The sequence below is a fragment of the Pinus tabuliformis genome, chromosome 5_1 (genome assembly GCF_031772625.1).
Source record: "Pinus tabuliformis cultivar Carrire ecotype Pingquan chromosome 5_1, CPIR1, whole genome shotgun sequence".
In the NCBI taxonomy this organism is placed as follows: domain Eukaryota; kingdom Viridiplantae; phylum Streptophyta; class Pinopsida; order Pinales; family Pinaceae; genus Pinus; species Pinus tabuliformis.
The window spans coordinates 604714636-604730902 of NC_142305.1; the positions used below are offsets into that span (position 1 = coordinate 604714636).

At 36.9% G+C, this 16267-nt stretch overlaps 2 long non-coding RNA genes across 2 annotated transcripts; one reads left to right on the plus strand and one right to left on the minus strand.

Moving 5' to 3' along the window:
* The first annotated feature begins 7072 nt into the window (after positions 1 to 7072).
* On the plus strand, positions 7073 to 7772 carry LOC149166354 (uncharacterized). Its single transcript, XR_016260846.1, has 3 exons — positions 7073 to 7211; positions 7340 to 7387; positions 7489 to 7772. It is a non-coding gene; the product is annotated as an uncharacterized LOC149166354 (long non-coding RNA).
* A 1337-nt stretch (positions 7773 to 9109) lies between these two features.
* LOC149166355 (uncharacterized) lies at positions 9110 to 9575 on the minus strand. Its single transcript, XR_016260847.1, has 2 exons — positions 9422 to 9575; positions 9110 to 9267 (listed from the first exon to the last, which is right to left on the minus strand). It is a non-coding gene; the product is annotated as an uncharacterized LOC149166355 (long non-coding RNA).
* Between the last annotated feature and the right edge of the window lie 6692 nt (positions 9576 to 16267).

Below are 16267 nucleotides of genomic sequence, written 5' to 3' on the forward strand. Positions count from 1 at the left end.
ACTTATAAGGCCTCTTTCGAGGATTAACATATCTTTTATGTGGAATACAACTTTTCATGTGTACTTCCCAACACTTTAGTGTTGTTATTCTCATTGACATCTTTCCATTGGCTTAAATAACACCTCAAGCTAATGTCCTATCAAGGATTTATGCCTTCAACAAGTTGATCTATTATTTTTGACCAACATGTTGAGTAGTGGATAACATGCTAGCTCTTATTACTCAGTTAAGATAGCAAAATGTGAACGTTCAAGAAGATTCTAGAAGGTCCCAAAACTAATATTTATTGAATGTTGTGAAAGGAAAAAAATAATAAACCTAACCCTAACAACTATTAAGATGTGTTAAACACTAAATTGTGAGGGAAGAAAGGGCTTTGATTCTTATTCTATTGATCCATAATTTCATAGCTAAGGAAAGAAAAATGTAAAGATATGACAAAAGATTATAGAAATGAGGGAGTGATGTAGCATCCAATCTTTGTTATAGTGTGCATGAAATCTATGATGATTCATTATCTTTGTTTCTAATATGTATTGTCGATATAAGAATAAAGAAGCAAGTGATAATATTTATTCCTATCTAGAGTTTTCAAGTGAGAAAACAAAATTTGATAACACTTTTTAATGAGATTATTTATGGTTGCTAAATGTCAGAAGGAATGCCTCTTATACAAAAATTTAAGAGATATATGATACAATCTATGTAGAAAAGTTTTGCAAAGTTGAATAGACCAAATAAGAAAATCCAATGCATTCCATTCCATTATATATCCTCCAATTTATTTACCTCCAAACCATTTCGCCATATAACATTATAAGTAGCATAAACACTTCTACAATGATTATCATAATAATGAAAAACTTTACAATTTTCTTCTCCTTAGATAGACATATTACATAACACTTCAACCTCCATATAGCTTCCTTCTCATCTAAAATTTTTCTGCTTCCATACTCTAGAACTAAGACCTCTAATTTGGGTTACTCTAATAATTATGTAGCCTCCTCTAACAAATATCCACACTCACTTGACTCACATAGTCCATTTTCTTCAATGTTCAATGATTCCTTATCATCACTATTGTTCTTGGCTTGTGCCCATCCAATGGTATGCTATTTTTTTTAGTCTAGTTGCAAATTGAAGAAATGCATGTTCCCTAAGAATCTACCTCCTCTAACTAGGTAGGATTAAATTTGAACATTATAGGAGGTCTCTTTTTGGGTACAATCATCTCCAAAACAATTGGGAAATGATTATATTCTCGCCTTGATCTAACCCTTTGCTTTAACATATGGTCTTATTTCACTAAATAATCAAACATAAGGAACCTATCTAATCGTTTGGTTATTCTATCAGAACACATCCTTTTATTCATCCATGCAAGTTTTAGTTTCATAGGTTCTATGTTAGAAAGTCCCACTTCCTCTAGATTCATCAAATAAACAATCCACCTATGGTTTAGTACCCCATATCTCTAACCTTCAAAATGAGAAATTAAAATCCCACTACACCGGACACTATAATATTACCACTTCTCATGGGACTTTTATATAACTAAGATTTAACGATAACTAATCTTATCAAAATATGGGTCATAGATATTTAGAACCAATAATTATTTTTCCAGTTATGAGATAAGAGATCTAGACCTGATCATAAATCATAATACTATCATTATAAACTAGAAATCACTTACTTGTACAACTAGATCAAACCAATGCAAGGGTTTTATGCACTCAATGACATTTTCTTGTGCTTAATGGCCATGCGCAAAGCCTCCAATTGGGAATATGGGCACTATTAATATACTTTAAACCATAAAAATAGTTTTGCTGACATCTATCATAACAAGGGGAGGAAAAAAAAACCTAAGACACTAAAAAAATATTCATAATCTTAATAGGCATAAGCAAAATCTCAAATCACCAAATAAACCTCTCTAACGAATCTATGGCCTTAAAATAGAAAATTGTCACCGTGACAAGTTACTCACGTCATGTATATTATTTGGGATTTTACCCATGGGAGAAAGGAAAAAACATAATGTTGTTTACTCACATCATGCATATTACTTGGGTTTTACCCATGGGGAAGGAAAAACATATTTTTCTTATTATTTAAATCTGGTTGGGATTGAGTTTTGTGATGTATTCCTTAATGCCACTAGGAGGTTTTTTCCAACACTCATGGGAGTAGTGCCTTTGAAAACGTCTATCGGATTAATATATGAGGCGTAAGCTGAGAAGGAAGGAAATAATGTGGAAAATGTTCTACGTAAGTAGGTACATTGCGGTCATCGAAAAAGCACCGTAGCGATAAACGCAGAGCCGACCGAAAATAGGCATTCGATTTTTCACTGGTCATGGAGTCTCTAACGCCCTATGTTGTTTAATTTGCAGTGTTTGATTGGGAAAATGAAGGAAAGTTCCAATTGGAAAGTGGCTATCATTAATCCTGCAGAGCAATAACAGATGGATATGGGAAGATGGGAACCCCATTGTTAGCGAGAATCACAGTTTCGGGTTGGGATGTAAATCCGTTGTGTGTTGTAATCGGATTGAATCCCACCTTTCCCACTGCAATGGACATTTGCACAGCAAACAGAAATAGGACGGTTGCAGAGGGCGCAATGCTTAAACTGGGGAGTCATGGGAGCCTGGTACTAGAATACTCGGACGGAACCATGGTCTGGAGTATCGGTACTGATAAGTCGATAGCCATTTTAATGGCGAAGCACGGCAATTTTCAGATCTATAATTCCGCGAATTCTTCGCTTGTCTCCGAGGGTCCGAATCTTGTGTGGTAGAGCCGGGATTATCCCATACACGCACTCGTACCTGGGCAATCAGTGAAAAAACGGCAGATACTTGTTTCGAATTCATATGCGACAAATACAAGCTCAATCGAGAAGCCTTATTGTGTGAGAATAATGCAGAAATAGTTAGTTATGAGTGGTTGAACTGAATTAGTTGTAGGTGGTTGAACAGAATTAGTTATGAGTGGTTAGGAATTAGCTTGTGTTATTTCCTATATAAGTGTGATGTAATTGAGCAAAGAAATTAATGAAGTTGTGTGAGTTTTCTGTTTTAAGTTGGTATCAGAGCACTTTTGTCTGCGCCTCTCTCCTCTTCGTGGGCAGTAAGACTCTGCCATTAGAGTGTGCGCAGTGACCCTGTGATCCCTGACAGCCCTGTGGAGTGTGTGAGCTTTGTCTCACGACTGTGCGTATCGAGAACTGTTTGCTGGTGGACGCGAGACAGTGAGGTGCTGTCCAGAACCGTCCGTCGAGAAGCGAGACCGTCGTTGGCCCTGTCCAGAACGCTGTCGAGAACCGTCGCTGTCCAGAACGCTGTCAAGAACTGTAGCGAGACAGTGAAGCCGAGATCTGCCGTGAGCGTTTGCTGTAAATGGATTCATATTTAAATGAGTCTTCAAAACTTGATGGAGAAAACTATGTAAATTGGAAATTTAAGAACATCACAGTACTGGAGGCATACAATCTCTGGCCGATTGTAAAAGGTGACGAGACCAAGCCTCAACCTCCTACTAACACTCAAGATTGGGAGAAGCGTGAAATAAAAGCAAGGGTGCTGCTACGCATGTCAGTGAAGGACAATATTATTCCACACATTCGGGACTGTGAAACTTCAAAGGCAACATGGGACACTCTCAAAGGTTTGTATGAAACTTCTAATGCAAACCGTATTTTATTTTTAAAAACAAAGCTGCTATCTATCAAAATGAATGATGAGTATGCTTCTATTATGAAAAATCAAACATGGGAATTAGTGGAACTTCCTGAAAATAAAGTTCCAATTGGAAGCAAATGGTTGTACAAAACAAAATTTAAAACAGATGGTACAATTGATAAATTTAAGGCAAGATTAGTAGCAAAAGGATATGCTCAACAGGAGGGAATTGATTATGAAGACACTTTTGCACCAGTAGCTAAGTTGAATACAATTAGATTACTGATTGCCTTAGCCACAAAACATAATTGGAATATACATCAATTGGATGTCAAATCTGCTTTTCTAAATGGTGATTTAAAGGAAGAAGTTTATTTGGTTCAACCTGAAGGGTTTGTCAAACAGGGACAGGAACATCTGGTTTGCAGGTTAAGAAAGGCATTGTATGGTTTGAAACAGGCACCAAGATCATGGTATGTAAAGATTGATACCTTCTTTCTTCAGAATGGATTTGTGAAAAGCAAAAATGATCCTAACTTGTATTTTAAGAAAGATGAAAAAGGAAATGTTGCTTTAATATCTTTGTATGTGGATGATCTCATTATAACAGGCAGTGCTCACAAGTTAATTGAAGAAATTAAAGTTCAGTTGTCACAGGTTTTTTAAATGAAAGATTTGGGTGAAATGCATTACTGCTTAGGAATTGAGGTATGGAGAGAACCTGGTAAAACTTTGATCACTCAAAGCAAATATACAAAGGAGATTCTTAAAAAGTTCAATATGACAGATTGCAAAGCTATGTCAACTCCCTTAGAACAGAATGCAAAGTTGTACAAAGAAGATGGATCGAAAGAGGCAGATGGAACATTATATCGTCAGTTAGTGGGAAGTTTGAACTATCTCACCACTACCAGACCAGACATTGCATACTCAGTCAGTATTCTTAGTCAATTCATGGCTAAGCCTTCAGGAAATCACTGGAATGCTGCAAAGAAAGTTCTCTGATACTTAAAGGGAACAGTGAATCTTGGTATTATGTATACTGATGAATCTGATGTTGCACTGACAGGTTTTTCTGATTCAGATTGGGCAAGAAATCCAGATGACAGACGATCTACCTCTGGCTATGCATTTCATATTGGATCAGGGGTCGTATCTTGGAGTAGTAAGAAACAGCCAACTGTTTCTTTATCATCAACAGAATCAGAGTACAAAGCTTTGACCAATGCCACCTGTGAAGCTATTTGGTTGCGGAGAGTTCTTGCGGATCTTGAAGAAGCGCAAAGTGGTGCAACATGTATCAATTGTGATAATCAGAGTGCTATCAAATTAGCACATAATCCAGTTTACCATGCTAGAACAAAACACGTTGAGTTACAGTACCACTTTGTACGTGAGAAAATTGAGTCAAATGAAATTGGATTGATATTTTGTAACACCAAGGATAATGTGGCTGATATATTTACTAAGCCCCTTGGTAAAATCAAATTTGAAGTTTTTAGAAGTCAGTTAGGTATTGTAGAAAATCCATTTCTCCATTAAGGGAGGATGTGAGAATAATGCAGAAATAGTTAGTTATGAGTGGTTGAACTGAATTAGTTGTAGGTGGTTGAACATAATTAGTTATGAGTGGTTAGGAATTAGCTTGTGTTATTTCCTATATAAGTGTGATGTAATTGAGCAAAGAAATTAATGAAATTGTGTGAGTTTTCTGTTTTAAGTTATTGGTCTATGGGGCAGCAAGGGCCTACTTTCCGGAGCCTGCGGGCCTTATGGCATTTGTGACAAAGGCCAATGCATCTGCCTGGGCTACAGGCTACAGGATGCATGATCAATTAGAGCAAATCCACAACCTAGATGCGATGCAGTGATGTTATAACAGCCGCCGACTTGCAGCCAGCGGACGGCCACCCACCATTTCGTTTCCATTTAGTTACCTATAGGTTTACAATTCGAAGTCCAGGTAACACTTTAGGTTTTGTTTGTTAACACATACTTCAAAGTCCAGGAACACTCTAGTTTCCCTTAACGGAGTGGCATGAAATGGTAACACTTCCAAGTCCAGGTAACACTTTAGTTAGCTATAGGTTAACAATTCGAAGTCCAGGTAGCACTTTAGGTTTTGTTGGCTAACACATACTTCAAAGTCCAGGGAACACTCTAGTTTCCCTTAACGGAGTGGCATGAAATGGTAACACTTCTAAGTCCAGGTAACACTTTAGTTAGCTATAGGTTAACAATTCGAAGTCCAGGTAACTCTTTAGGTTTTGTTTGTTAACACATACTTCAAAGTCCAGGGAACACTCTAGTTTCCCTTAACGGAGTGGCATGAAATGGTAACACTTCCAAGTCCAGGTAACACTTTAGTTAGCTATAGGTTAACAATTCAAAGTCCAGGTAACACTTCAGGTTTTGTATGTTAACACATACTTCAAAGTCTAGAGAACACTCTAGGTTTCTGTATGTTTTGGGTTGTTATTTAATGAGAATCTTCCAAGTCCAGGTAACACTCTAGATTGTTGAATGTTTTCAGAAGTTGTTAGGTTGTTATTTAAAGATAAACTATGATAATTATATTCTCATAGTGATTATGTAATAAATATAAATATAATTTAAACAACTATTAAAACTTAAATAGCAGTCATGCAACCTTAGTTAACTTAAGATGCCAAAGAAACAAAAAGAGTAAGAATGAACTTGAGCACCGAAACATGCAAGTAATTCCTGTTAACTCATCATCCATTCACCTTAACTCAACTTAACATCAACAACGAACTTTAAGTAACAAATGAAATGGCTCCTCATTCCACACAAGTCTATTCTACTCGCCTCGTTCAACCCAATTGTTCAATTGCATGCAGAGAAACCATTCCAGTAGTGTGTTATACATTAAAACAGGTGCTTCACCAAAAGTTACACTAAAGAAATATGGTTTATAAGTCTTTTTATTGTTAAATTAGGAAACTAAGCTGAGAGTATTTTTTGCATTCAAGTGCTAGTTAAGTATAATTTCTGATAGATTTATCTAGTGTAACAAATGTTAAGTCTCCACCATTTCTCTTTATTTATCACCATTTCTCTTTATTTATAGTCTCTACCATTGTGTTTCAAATACTTACATTTACGCTGTGGGGAAACATTTTTTAGATATCTGCGTTTAAGGTGCGTGCAGACATTTCAATGGCAATGGAAAGAAGCCATGTTATTCTCATAATCCCCATTTTGGTCCTGATTATGGTTGGGCCAACAAATTCAGTGCAGACTACCTCTACCTCTAGTCTTGCAAAGGATTGTGTAAACCAGTTATTGGGCTTATATCCCTGCCTTGGTTTTGTCACCAATGGAAAAGTCAACACCGTCAGCCCCCAGTGTTGCTACAGTGAATGCCAATGTCATGTGCCTATGCCTCCTCTTTACCAATAACAGTGAGATTCTTGGACTTTCAATTAATCAAACACAAGCTCTCCTCCTCCCTACTCTCTGCAAAATTGTTGTGCCGCCTGTTAGCACATGCAAGAGTAAGTTCAAACTCCTTCCTTTCATCCGCATATTTATAGCATAAAACAACTCTATGGCTGTCATTTTATCCAAATTAAAACATGTTGTTATATGAGACTCATTTTTTTCCAATGGCTTATTGTTATAGATGTGGCAAATGATGTCCTCGGTGCGCCAGTTAATGATTCTCCTCCAGGTACATTTTATATCCTTGACAAGGGAATTTTATTCCTTTTCAATGCTTTGGTAGAATGTATTACTATTACTATTGATCGCATTAAATTTATTTGTAAACAGTTCCAAAAAACCTCGCCAGTGGAAATCGAAGACTTTCACCAGAGGATATTCATATGTCTGCAACTCAATCAGTTACATCTGGAGCTACATCAAAGACTTTTGAAGAACCTATCAAAGGGAAGAGTTGATATGTTTTAGAATCATGGAATGCAATTTTTGTGATTTGCATGTAATAAGTTATATTCTTAGCCCTTTTCATTTGGCTAAGTTTGATAACAAAATATTTGTTGAATTTTAAGCCTAGGTATTAATTTTGGAGGCACGCTTCTGTTTGTGTTAAGATCATATCTGTTTCATAATGATATGTAAGTCAATTTTTCCATCAACTGCGTCCATGCTGGAGTGAAATGTTGTTTGATGTGTTGGAAAATTATAGATTGTAATTCAGGTGGATTATATATAATATAATTAACAAAAACGGTGCAAGTAATTTATTATTTATGTTTCTTAATCATCTTTATTTGGTTTGTCGATTTTGAAAATATGGGAAGCAATAAAAGTGAGGTAAACAGATTACATCAGAAGTCGACATGCATAAGTCTCAGTAGTTCATAGGAAATGAACTTCTCTGAGGGGAGAGCCAATGTGGCTGCTCGTCTTATAATAAAAATGAATAGAAGTAATATAGAGATTTTCCACACAGTATGAATGAAGTTTGAACAAAGCATAGATATGCAATCCCCTAGTATGAAGAAAAAAATTGTTCTCTGCACTATTTGCATTTATATTTGCGCCCAATTCTGGGATATCAGGAAAATTTTAGATAGCTCACCAGCTATATCAGTAGATATATCAGATCTGTTGATAGGGTTTGCATCCAAACACATCGCTGCAAGTTGTGAAACTTTCTCATCACCATCAACAGGGTAAGAATGCTTGAACCAAGGATCGATCCACGATCTCAGTCTGTCCAAACAAAGACTCGATGAGCGACACCCTCGTGTACTCCTCCTTCGCCCCATCATAATGTAATTTCACAGAATCCTGCAAACACCACCCCAACAGCAAACACATCGGTCTTCTGAGAAATAACACCATTTGAGGCATACTCTGGAGCCATGTAAACCTGTGTACCAACAATTTTCTTACTGGATGAACGCCAGTAATTCCCAGCAGTGCCCCCAGAACCCTACCCGGTAATCTCTGTACACGAAGATGCTCTAACAGCGGATTCACTGCTTAACTTATAGGTACCACAATGGGCAATCATTGCCCTGAAACCATAGGCTCACACTGTTGGATTTCATGTATTTGTGAACATAACGCAAACCTTTATAATGATGAAGATATTCAAGCCCTTGAGCGATGTGCATCATGGAAATCCATGAAGATAGCACAGTATACCCAGGGATTCTGTTACCGCTCAGAGCTTCCCTCAGGATTGTACCGTCCGCATACTCGTACACAAGACAGAGATTTTCCCCCTGCCTACACACACTCAGAAGATCAAATTAAAACTGAAAGAATTAGAGCAATAGTTTGTTAAGCGAGAGCAATTTGAAGGTAAAGAAAAGCTATGGCCCACTGCCAGCATACCTGTCCAAACATATTTGTTATATCTGCAGGTGGAAGTTGAAAACCGTTCTCTACATTGGCTTCAATACCATCATCACTGCTTCCATGGAATAGAAGCTGAGTAGGAGATGTGGGACTGATAAGATCCCTCTGAGTTTCTATAAACTTGATTTGTAATTTCATCCTCCGAACCTTTTCTGTCTTGGTCACAATAGGAAGAATTCCATGTACTGGTTGGATAAACTTTTCAGTCGGATCCCTAACCTGCATTTGTGGAATGTTCATGTTCAGTACCATTTTAACAATCATCACAATGTTTTATTTCAAAACACGAGACTCGCAAGAAAGACACTTTCTTTAAATAATAACGAGTACGACACCAGATCATGCCTACAGAAAATCAAAACAGCCAACAAACCAGTAAATATTCTGCAGCAGTTTCTCCTTCTGAATCAAGCTCTATGACTGATGTTTCTCCCGTGTCACTCTGCGAATTCAATTGCGCAATTTCTTCTAATTCTTTCAGTTTTAATTTAATTTCCTTTGTCTACCGCGACTTTTTGCCATAGCAGCCTTCGCAGTTGGCCCTGCCACTAGATTCCTACAGTTATGCTGGGAGATCTAGATCTGTAGAGAAGATCCATGACCAATCTAGGGTGGATCTTCTAGATAGATCCAGTTTATTATTATATATTTTCTCAGTTGAACCATTATTCCATGACGAAGGTAGATTCTGAATCATTACTAATAATGAACTGATTTGATTAGGCAGTATCTATTTGTGTCTTTTTATGAAATTGGTTATATTTTTTCTTTCGCCCAATGTTAAGAACTTAAGCATGGCTTTATTCTCTAAATCTGTAATCTACTAGGTCAATAAAGTGGCGACTGTAGGTTTATTGGAAAATTAACATAGTCCAGGACCATGAAGAATTTGTGTATTTTCTTCGTCGCCATTTAGAGTGAAAATAGATTGTGCAATTGGTATGTAATCCTGATGAAAGTCGACCTGTCAAACTTAAAGCCCAATAGTTACTTCTAAGCCCTCCACTAGATTTGGAAGCAATTTCTCTGATGTTTTTAACTATTCTGATGTAATTCCTCCCCTATATATGTATATTTACTAACCCTTTTCAAAACTTGCTCTGGTGTATGCATGTCATCCACAAGACAATTCACTTGGTAGTCAGCGGTATTATTTTCCCGAAGCATTGATCCATCAAGCTGAAGTTGAGGACTACTGCTTGTATCATCCTCCTCCTCGTGAGTTGCAATAAATGGTTCATGTCCAATGACAACTCTAAGGAGCTTAGGCTTTCTACTAACAAGGGGGAAGCAAATGATGTCTCAAGTAGTTCATTTTTTCATTCCTGAAGCATCTGGTGAACTTGTTCCTCCAAGAGAGTAACATCAGTTATGCAATTCTCTTTCCTTGCCTGCTGAAGGTCAGTAAACATTCCTTACAGATCATCAACCATAAATTTGTCCTTGTTCTTAATTTGTTTCCGAAAAGTCCATGCCAAGCCTCTTTTCTCCGGGTCCACGCTCCATCTTGACATGCCACTTTTGTCTAGATACTAAAAAATATCAAATGCTAAAGCATCTTAAGAATTTAGACAATATTGTGAAACCACATTACCACATATTACTGGGAATGAGCATCATACTGAGTGTAGAATTCTCAACTACTCTCAGTCCACTAGCACTCAAATCCATTGGATAGCTAGTAGGTATAAAATATGAGTGTTGGTGTTCTTGATGGCCAAGATACTCTAGTGTGCAGTAACAAGTCTTCAATGGCAAAATCAGTTCTGTAAATCCAAATATGGTTTCAAAACAGGAATAAAGTGAGTATTAAATGTCGGTTCTAAGATGTTTTCACAAATGCTAGTTAATCTCTCAATTTCATTCCATTGAGATTACTCTCAAAGACATCCAATGCAATGGGGAGATATATTAGATCATTTCTGCAAACTGCATTATATCCACTTATACTATACAATGGGTTAAGATATGAGACTAGAGTTCAATTCCACAAATTATCATGGAAAAACTCAACACCATTTGTTACATTTTCTCTATAAGGACATTTATGTGGGGCCACCGTTAAAAAATATTCCAGCAACCATCCAATTATGGCATGGCTGACAGCTTTCCAAGTCAAACCAGTTCCACTTGCCACTTGCTGCTCGCTTTGAAACAACTTGGTTCTGCTACAGCTGTCCAAATCAAAGCGGTTCCACTTGCTGCTTGCTTTGAAACAACTTGGTTCACAATATTTATGTCCTGCATCAAATAATTGGAGATTATTTTTTTTGCTGGTAGAACTTTGATTTTTTTTTTTATTTTTTTTCCGAAGGTGGCAAAACCTATCAACTCAGGTGTCAAACCAACAGTGAGGACAACCATCTCTGGCTGCTATCCGTGAATGTCGATTTGACTCATCACCGTTATCAAGGAAAACCACTGTAATAATTGGTGGTCCGTAAGGGAGCAGGGTTTCACTCCTGCCAGATGCCTCTGGGTCTTGGGCCGTTAATTTTTTACGTCCGAGGAAGACGAGCTCTTAGCCAAGCAGAAAGAACTTCTTATTTTTGATATAACATTTCAATTAAAAATTATGAAATATATAAAATATTTGTTTAATTAATTATTATTATTATTTTAAATTAGGTTAAAGTGAAACTTATACGAGCGATTTTTTGAAAAATTTTAGGCTTACTTTCCAACCCAATTTGTCTAGAATCCGACAAAAATTCATTGAAATCACAAGTTTGATGGGCGAACTTATCAAAGTGTGGCAAGGGTTTTTTAGGGCGTTGAATCTATATATACAGTCAAAAAATCAGTGTAAACAACACAAATCAAGATTTCACCACAAATTTTTCCACTGGATTCCGGCTAAAAATCCACCAGAAACTCCAAAAAGTCACACTTAAAAGGCAATTTCAAAACTTTAAATTAATATAAACTTGGTTTTATAAAAACAAATTATAATATTTATTAATTTATTAAAAGGCAATTTCAAAACTTTAAATTAATATAAACTTGGTTTTATAAAAACAAATTATAATATTTATTAATTTATTAACGTGTGTATACAAATATATAATCACTCTTCCACAAATATATTAAATTAATTATTTATTTGCTACAATTTATAAAAATATGAAATTGGTAATTTTTTTAGTAGAACTAATCTTTTGCCACAACTTTCAGAATAATTAAAAAAAAAAATCATAATTTGACATGCATTCTTAAATGTAGTCATTTGGTTAGATATAATAGTATTTTCTTTGAAAATCTAAGTGCAAGTAAAGTGCATGTGACAAGAGCATAAAATTTTATCAACTTCGCATATTAAAATGGATTAGAGTAATTTGCTTATCATTCATAAGTACCTAGTGTCATCTATGAATGGTATTTTAACTTAAGAGGTTTATTTAATCTTATTAAAGTGAATTTTTAACAATATAATTAGATCATTTTTATGATTATGGGTGTTTATTGCTGTGAAAAATTAGAGCTCAAAACTTCTTTAAGTTATTTTAAAAGTGATCTTCCATTTGGAGATTTAAGGTCTTGAAACTTCTAAAGCTTGTTTCAAGGATTGACATATCTTTTATATGGAATACAATTTTTCATGTGTACCTCCCAACAATTTAGTGTTGTTATTCTCACTGACATCTTTCCATTGGTGTAAATAACTCCTCGGGCTAGTTTCATATGAACGATTTATGCCTTTAGCAATTTGATTTGTTATTTTTTACCAACATAGTGAGTAGTGGATGGCATGTTAGCTCCTATTACTGAGTTGAGATAGCCAAGTGTGAACTTTCAAGAAGATTTTAGAAGGTCCAAAAAATATAACTATTGAAAGTTGTGAAAGAAAAAATAATAAACCTAACCTTAACAACTATTAAGATGTGTTAAACACTAAATTGTGAGAGAAGAAAGGGCTTTGATTCCTATCAATAGATTCATAGCTAAAGAAAGAAAAATTTATAGATATGAGAGAAGAGTGTAGAAAGGAGGCAATAACGTAGCATCAAATTTTGGTTATAGTGTGCACGAACTCTCGAGTGATTCATTATCTTTGTTTATGTTTAAATTGGGTAGCTTGGAAGGTATTTCCGAGTGGAGAAAACCCACAAAAAGAGAACTTGTGGGCAAAGTACCTAAAGTTTGGAGTTTCGACCCAAAGGAGTGGACTTGGAACTCAAGGATATGAATTTACTATTCTAATTTAATGTTAAAAGGTTGAGTGGGAAACACCTTAAAGGACCAAGGGGTTTCCTAAGTGTCATATGGAAAACTATAAATATAAGCCAATGGGGAGGCTTAGTATCACATAAGTGAGAAGGACTTCGATTGTGAGAGAGGAGGCCTAGAGGAGCCACAACCAAGGAGGAAATTGGTATGAGCAATAGAAGAGGATGAGGGACAATGTCAAGACTAGTACGAGAGGTCGTAGCAAAGGACAACTAGTGGCCAAGTTTTGTGACTGGTTAGGACCTGGTTTGAAGGTTGGTTTGAGGTGAAAAGATGCCAAGTATGTTGAAAATAGCAATAAGAAATGCCAAAAATAGAAATGCTAAAAATAGCATTGCTATAGATAGCATTTCAGGATGTTCCAATTTTAATTTGTCCTTAAATTAAAATTGAGAATTAAAATTCGAATTTAGTCTCACCAGCTATTTGAAAAATAATTAATTAATTCATCTAGGATTAATTAGTTGGAGAAATTCAAACATGAAGTCTTTGTGGGTCATGCAACAATTATCCCTTTGATTGAGGAAGTTATCCCTTAATTAAGGAGATAAGGATGAGTTGTATTTGAGTTGTAATTAGTTAGCTTAGTTAATTGAATTAAGTCCAATTAAATTAGTTCCAAACATTTTGTGGAATTGATTGTGAGTTCAGTTAGTTAAGGTATGCATACATGCAACTAGTGTACTCCAGATAACTGAGTATTCTCTCATAAATAACTCATGCATGTTAGTTTAGACAAAGGCCCGATTGAGATTAAAGGCAAGGACAATGTACTATCAGTTGGAAGAATTTTCCTATAAGGAAAACTCATCCATGCAGAAGGAATTCATTCCTTGAGATTTGTGCAGTTTTACAGTGAGTGTGAGCAATGAGTGAGACCAATGTCACTCAAGGTTACAGCTGGAACACCCAGGGAAAAATGTGCAAGGAAATAGGAGGCTTGGAGGACAGAGGGAAAGGCATACGTGTTGTCTATTATGTCTATGAGCAATGAGGGATTGTACTAAGCGCTGGATAACTGTGTGAGAGCTAAAGCTGTGTGTAATTTCTGAGATATTTCCATTGTATGATAATACAAATAGCGGGGTTTTTAGCTGAGGCTTTCCCCAAAGTATTTTTCTGTGTTTCATGTGTATGATTTCTTCTTCTCTAATATATGTGTTCCGCTTGATCTTGCTCAAATTGATTAAGCTTCCACAAAGTTTGATTGTAGAAGTAGATCTAGTATTTTGCTTTAGTATGTTGCATTATCAGGTGATCTACAATGAAAATTTCTACATGGTAACAGAGCAAAGGTGATCAAAGCAGGAGAACAGTATACATAGAAAGGAAATTCAAAGTTTTGAAGTTCTTGATTGTAGGTACAAAATCGAATTCTTATCACACCTCAAAGTTCACCATTGGCGTTCAATGGCTTGAGACTCGAGTATGCCCTGGATGGCAGCGTGAATTACATAGCATGGAAGGATCACATGGAAGCGGCATTAGAAAACAATGGTTTGAAGGATTTCATTGATCAAGAAATCCCCAAGTCAGCGGCAGCTAATGCCCAAGAATTTGATGAATGGAAGAAGTGTGTGGCGAAGGCGAGAAGGATTCTTCTGGAGGGAGTTCGAGACCATATTGTCTTGAGTCTCCATGGGAAGGAGACTCCATTTTCAATGTGGAAGACATTGAAGGACCTATATCAGAACAACAACGACCAGAGGAAGCTAGTGCTCAAGGACAAGCTTCGAAAAATCAAGATGGAAAAGGGCGACAATATTTCTACATATATGAACAAGCTCACCACCTGCAGGGATGAGCGTGGAAGTGTAGGAATAACGACACCCGATGATGACATGGTGAGCCTCGATATCCTCGGTCTTCCTAAGAGCTGGAATAGCTACCAGGACTTAGTGAATGGAAGAGAGAAACTGCCGGATTGGGAACAACTGTGGTCGGATCTAATGCAGGAGGAGATTAGGAGGAACACAAGAGATGGTTCTTCATCAAAGCATGATAATGAAGAAAATCTAGCCTTAGCTAGTAAGGAAAGGAAAGGGAAAGGGAAGGCTTCCCATTCCAAATCGAGTTCTTCTCATGGTGGGAAGAAGATTGACAAATCTAAAGTGAGATGCTTTAATTGTCATGAGGTGGGTCATTATGCAACTAATTGCCCATTGAATAAATCCAAGAAGGGATCCTCGAAGGGATCAAAAGGTGAGGCACTGGCCTCTCAGTTCGAATTGGATTTTACCCTCATCGCATGTATGGTTTCATCGATGGTGGGTTGTGTTTGGTACCTTGACAGTGGAGCCTCATTCCACATGACCGACGATAAGAGTTTGTTCAGCACCCTTGAGGAGAAAGACCTCAAGATGCACATAGATATGGGTGATGATGGGAAGTACAATGTTTCAAGGGTGGGCACCATAGAATTTCAGAGGGAGCATGGATTTCCTCTCACCTTGACTGATGTGAAGTATGTGCTTGCGCTGAAGAAGAGCTTGGTATCCGTCGCAATGTTGGAGGACAAAGGCTATGATGTGGTCTTCAGCAAAGGAAAGGCGTTCTTGAGACACATAGCCACGGGTCAGACCAAGAGGATTGGGATTCGAGTGAAGAATCTCTACAAGCCGGAGGTAGATGACTACGCTGCATTGAGTTCGAAAGTAGAATTGGTGCAAAGCCAAGATATTGGTGAGTTATGGCACAGGGGGCTAGGCCACTTACATCATGGGGCCTTGAAGATAATGCAGCAGATTTCTACCGGACTTCCCAATGGTAAACTTGAGCAAGTGGACACATGCAAAGGTTGTACTTTGGGAAAGTATGCCAAGTCTTCCTTTCACGATCGAGACAGTCGAGCAGAAGCAATCCTGGAGCGAGTTCATACAGATGTGTGTGGACCATTCTTGACAGCATCCACCGTTAAACAAAGGTACTATGTGATTTTCATTGATGATTTTTCTCGTAAATGCTAGATCTATTTCATGCAGAAGAAGGATCA